Source organism: Meriones unguiculatus, assembly GCF_030254825.1.
Source record: "Meriones unguiculatus strain TT.TT164.6M chromosome 13 unlocalized genomic scaffold, Bangor_MerUng_6.1 Chr13_unordered_Scaffold_34, whole genome shotgun sequence".
NCBI classification, from domain to species: domain Eukaryota; kingdom Metazoa; phylum Chordata; class Mammalia; order Rodentia; family Muridae; genus Meriones; species Meriones unguiculatus.
The window spans coordinates 16141402-16147748 of NW_026843646.1; the positions used below are offsets into that span (position 1 = coordinate 16141402).

A 6347-nucleotide genomic window follows, 5' to 3' on the forward strand; every position below is an offset into this window, starting at 1 on the left:
CTGCTGGAGACATAAATGTATACTATTGAGGACTGTGATGAGTGTTCCCTTCCGTGTTGCCTGTTTTGACTGGAGTATGTTTTCACAAATTCCACAGGAAAATGGGTATCACAGTTTAGAAGCTAAAAATAGGGACAGCAGTTAAGAGCACTTGCTGCTCTGCCAGGGGAACTGAATTTAGTTCCCAGCATTCATGTTGGGCTACTCACAACTGCCTGTAACTCCAGATCCAGGGGATCTGACACCCTCTTCTGGTCTCCGTGAGCACCTACATTCATCTGTAAACACACACAGAAAGAGGAGAGGCTAGAAGTTGCTTTTGTGTGGATGTGTGACAGGATCTCCCATCTGTATTGTCTTTAAAAATTACATATAAACTAAAATGACCTTGATCTTCTGATCCTCTTGCCTCTACCTCCTGGGTGATGGGATTCCAGGTGTGCAGAACCACACCCCAGTTCAAGCAGTGGTGAGGGTGGGACTCAAGACATTCTCAATCAACTGAACCACGTCTCCATCCCCTGATGTGACCCTTTCATTTCTCCATGCACTCTGCCTGCTGGGAGAATTTTAGGAGGAAGTGCTGATCTAATTGGATATCACTGGGGATATTTTGGGGCTCAGTGGGACTGTACTGACGGTCTGTTTCCTCCCCTCCTCCCCTCTATCATTCTGCAGTTTAAAGTTCCCCCTGTGAACTCCAGGCCACTCTTGGGAGGTAAACTCCAGGAAAATGGCAGGCAGAGTTGCCTGTTCAGGAAAGCCTTGTTTAGTACAGGGAAATGAAGTCCAGAAGATCATAAAGTAGCTTTCAGGAACCTCCTACATCAGCTGGAGGACAGTCTGCCCTTCTTCATCAGTTCTTTCAGGAACCTCCTACATCAGCTGGAGGACAGTCTGCCCTTCTTCATCAGTTCTTTTTGTGCATACAATTATATTTCATTGCATACAGTTTTTCATAATGGATAAATCCAACTACTGTCATTTCTTTTTTAATATAATTTTTATTTATTACAATTTATTCACTTTGTATCGCAGCTGTAGCCCTACCCTCATGCCCTCCCAAGCCCTCCCTTCCTCCCCTTCCATCTGGCCATAACCTATCAGGTCTCATCAGGACTGTCTTTCATATTTCATAGTCTTCCTTTGTGGCCTGCTCAGGCTGCTCCCCCCTCAGGGGGAGGTGATCAAAGAGCCAGTCACTGAGTTCATGTCAGAGACAAAATCTGGAAACAACCCAGATGTCCCTCAACTGAGGAATGGATACAGAAATCGTGGTACATTTATACAATGGAATACTACTCAGTAATTAAAAACAACGAAATCATGAAATTTATAGACAATGGGTGGGAACTAGAAAAGATCATCCCTAGTGAGTTATCCTAGAAGCAGAAAGACATACATGGTAAATACTCAATTATAACTGGATATTAGACATATAATATAGAACAATCATACTAAAATCTGTACACCTAAAGAAGCTAAGCAAGGAGGAGCCTGGGTAAGATGCTCAATATTCATTCAGAAAGGCAAAGAAGATGGACATCGGAAGAAGCTGAAAATAAGGAATAAGACAGAGAGCCTCTGAAAGACTCTACCCTGCAGGGTATCAAAGTGGATGCTAAGACTCATAGCCAAACTTTGGACAGAGTGCAGGGAATCATATGAAAGAAGGGGGAGATAGGAAGACCTGGAACGGTCTGGAGCTCCACAAGGAGAGCAACAGAACCAAGAAATCTGGGCCTAAGAATCTTTTATGAGACTGATACTTCTCATCAGCTCTTCCCAAGGTGGGTGCTGTTCTGGTTTCACTTTGTTGCTATGATGATAAAACTTTCCACCCAGAAGCAACTGGCAGAGAAAAGGATTTGATTTAACACTTCCAGGTCACAATCTATCTATGAGGGAAGTCATGACAGGACCCACGGAGGAACAACACTGCTTGCTGGCTTCCTTGTTCACAGGCTCACACTTAGCTAGCCTTCTTATAAAACTGCCCAAGATTACTGGAGTTGAAATGGTGTCACCTGAAATCAGCTGGGTACCCCTGAATCAGTCAGTAACCAAGACAATTTCCCACAGGTATGCCCCAAGGCCAAATCTAGACAATTCCCCCATGAACGCTTCCCTCTCAGATGAGCCTCCTATGTGTCAAGGTGACAATTAAAATGGGTTTAGAAGGTGAAAGCACATAATGAAGGTATTGGCCACCATTAGTTTCATCCAAGAGATCTGTACAGCAAGACTATGTGTTCCTTGCCTCGGACCAGCTCCCTTGGATGCCCTGCATCCACGGGAAAATCAGAGAATTCGGATATCAGGAAGGCACAGATAGGCGAAATGACAGTCAGACCCACACTAGGTGGTATTGGTTTGGATCTTCTGCACTTTACTGAAGTCAAGCCAACACTTTTATAGTAATCTTACAAAGAAGCACCTTAAAGTTGACATATCCCCCGGAACATTTACAAAGTTTATATTTTAACTGAAAGAGTAACCTGGTAGAAGCTGTGTCTACAAAAAATCTTGGCCTAACAGCCTCTTAAGCAGAGCAAACATAGAACTAGTGACTTGTTTGCCAATTTAGAGGGCCAGGGGCTTGTTAAACTTGTGGTCTGTCTACATATTTTATTGTTAGTTAATTAGGGGCTGTTAATAATCCTCCCAACTAGGTCAGCTAAAGATTTAAACTCCCCTGGAGGTAAGCACTGAGGGGAATTTTTTCTGTTTGGCTTCCTAAAGATTTACAATCTTTCCTTAAGATGCTTGAGCTAGTCTGTCTGTAAAACTTATAGTATAATACAAACCTTTTTGAGCTCCTATGTTTGCCCATCTTCTTTCTGCCTCATCATAAATACCTGTGTTAGGTAATGGTTTTGTAGTAGCTTTACTGCAGTGGGAATATCCAGAGCATTTATCCCAACAGATCCTGATTAAACATTTTCTTTAGAAAGCCCTAAAACTCTTGTCCTTTTACTACCTACAATGTTTGGTTTTTCCACAAGCAATTCCTGATGCTGAATCTGATTTATTACCTCTCCTAAAATTTTATTTTCCTTCTACTCTTATTTGCTAAAGCTTTTAGTGATCTCTTAGAAATGTTTCCTTGAATAGTTAATTGTACTGTTTCAAGAATCATAGAGAAACAGCAAAAAAGGAGTTCATCAATTCCAGTCTTGTAACCAAATAAGCGTGGGACTTAAAATATGTCTTTCGGCTTAGATAACCATGTTAGGTTTCTTGCTAGGGACTTCCAGGAAGCTGATTCCCGTAGGAAATGTGTCTTGTCTCTTTGCATAATTTTATGCTTGCATAACACATGTTTATGCTCTACAGACTTTCTGAGGTTAGTGTAGCAGTTCCTTTAGGGAACAGTCTGAAGAACCATGGAGGGTCTTTGGGAATAATTTTCTGAAGGAAACTTTGAGAAGGACAGGGAGCCTGGCAGTGAGGGCACACACCTTTGATGCCAGCACTTGGAAAACAGAGGCAGGTGGATGTCCGAGTTTGAGGCCAGCCTGGTCTACAGAGGGGTTCCAGGACAGCCAGGGTTGCAAACAGAAACCATGTCTTAAAAAAAAATTAAAAAGAGAAAGAGAGAGGGAGGGAGGGAAGGGAGAAAGACAGTATCATGTATAAACTAGAAATCAAAGTGCACACATATGGTGGAACCAACAATTACAGTCTAGCCACAAAGGCGGTGGCAGATGACCCTCCTTCTTTTGACACTGGCCAGGGCTGCAGCTCCCAGCCAGGGGATCACAAGGGAAAGCCAATCATACAATATGGAATTTGGCCATGCTGAGCTGTCAAAGCTGGTCCATTAGGTGTGAAGATAGTCAGTTAATAATTATCAGGTCACTGAAATTCAGAAATGGCAATTGTTAATTGATGGAGGAAGTCCTAGGCCCTAGTGGGCTGCGATATTCCCAAGGCAGGGGATTCTAAGCAGTCTAAGAGATAAGCACTTGGGGGCTCCAGAGATGGCTCAGTGGTTAAGAGCACCAGCTGCTCTCCCAGAGGTCCTGAGTTCATTTCCCAGCATCCACAAAGGCAGCTTACAACTATCTACTCTGCCATTTAGGGCTCTTTTCTGGGATGTGATAGAGCATTCAAAAGAAATGACTTTTTGTTTGCTTGTTTGTTTTTGGAAAGAAACTCTGAAGAGTAAGTTCCAAACCACCTTACATACATACATACATATAGGTGGATGGAACAAACTCCAAAGAGCAAGCACCAAACCACCTTACCTACATATACATACATCACGATGGATGGAACAAACAAAAAAGAGCAAGCTCCATCCCAACCTTACATACATACATATACATACATCTTTTCAGATGAAACAAACTCCAGAGAGTGAGGTCCAAACCACCCAACATACATACACCTTAGTGGATGGAACAAGACCCAGAAGGCCAGTTCAGACCACACTTTTACTCTTTTTCCACAGCTTATCTATCCCAGCAAGATCTTTCAAGCTAAACACACAATGTGGTTAAACTCAATTTTTCTTTGAGTTGAGTACAATGAATATATGAAAAAAAAACCCACATATTCCCCTATACCTTCACATGATCAAATGTTTTACATATTATGGGTGAGAAACAAATATAAAAAACAAGTTATTCCCAAGACCCCATATACACTTGTAATTAACCAAATTGTGATAAATTAACAAGATAAGCAAGCAACTTAACTTCTCAGCCAGCATTTCTTTCCTGGCAAGGTGAAATTTTGGGTAACCAAGAATCAATTACAATAAAAATAATCTTATAAAAGTCTTTAAAGTATCACAAATCTAAACTTTTATATATAAAAAACAATCAGCCACCTCTACTTTAAATGGTGGAGTGTGCACCTGCTCATTAATAACTTTTATTAAATCATATCAAGAAGCTGAGGGCAAAAACAAGTATAAAGAAATCAATTGTTGTCTCAGTTACAGGCCCAGCTGGAGAGTGTCCAGTCAGCAAGTGCTACCTTGGGCTTTTATTTCTGCTCATCAACCTTAAAGAGTCCCTGGCTTTACTACTAAGAGTAGTTATATAAGAGTGTATTTTCTTAACTTTACATGGTTCTCTAAGATTTTTTACATCAGAGTCATTAGTTAAAACATTTTACCTGACCTTGCAAAGCAATCTAAAAGTTGATATGGGGACAAGAGGTTAGCCCAGACTAGGAAAATTCAGGGTAAGGAGTGGGGTATGCCAGCCAAAAGAACCATATTATGCTTTGGAAGGACTGAGGGATTTCTGGGAGTAAATTGGCAGCTAATGTGATAAATAGGCACCTCTGCCATTTGTCTCAGATTTGAAACCTATATCTATGGAAATATGAACTTTAGAGAGCATGGTCTCCACTGGGTAATGATTATCAAATAAGCCTAATCTCCTCTTTTATGTAAGGGAGGGCAGTTAAACAGGGTGGCCTCAAATTTCTGCTCTTATTTCTTCTCCATAGGCCACTGTGTTCAACTGAGAAGATTCTGTAACCTGAAGCTTGCCTGCAACATTACTGTGAAATAAACATTAGTTGTAACTCATTTTACAGAGTCCCACCCCCAAGGCACTGGTTGATTGGGGACCTCACATCCAGAAATGCTGTGATGTCTGCAACTTTTGATCCCAAGAATTACAGAGATAAGGTGGTTCTCCTCCAGCCTCATGTTTCCCACCAACCCAGGAAAGCAGGAGGGGAAAATTAGGTGAAAAGATTGGAAGGCCATCAAGCATGACAGAGATCAGACATTTTGGGAACTACCACAGAGAGCAAGTTCTACTTTAATTCAAAAAAACAAAGGCTATATACCCCTTGCGATTGGGGTGCTCCAAGGATTGGTGTATATAATTGTTTAAAATTAGGCACATCTAGGATGCTTGATTTGCATTGAACAGCACACTCCTATCATATGAACAAGAACACAGTACCAAATAATTATCCTATAGGTAAAGAGAGTGGAGAGTTAGCTAGAATCTGTGTCCAAGGCCATCCAACAAATGTGGTTTGGTGGCATCTGAGAGATCAGGAGGCTCTGATGGGGAGAGGGAGTCCTACACCTTAATATCTAGCTTAGAATGGCTATCCAGGAGAGGGCTCCAACCTTAAACAGCAGGGTACTTCTATCCAGAGAAGAGACATTCAGCCTGCAATTAGCATGTAATTAACAAGTAAAAATGGAGATCTTTTGTTAGCAGATGTTTTCACATTCACAGAGGTCTTCAAGAGCAAAAAGTGCTCTTAACTAATTAATTAGCCAATTAATCTCGCCATTGCTCTAGAATACCGAAGTTCAGTTCCTACTGTGCACATCAGTCAGGTTACAATCTCCTTTAATTTTACCT

The 6347-nt window shown here is 41.4% G+C and overlaps 1 protein-coding gene across 1 annotated transcript in view; it reads right to left on the reverse strand.

Moving 5' to 3' along the window:
• LOC110561735 (vomeronasal type-2 receptor 116-like) overlaps positions 1-6347 on the reverse strand; it is a 799658-nt gene that overhangs the window by 67147 nt on the left and 726164 nt on the right.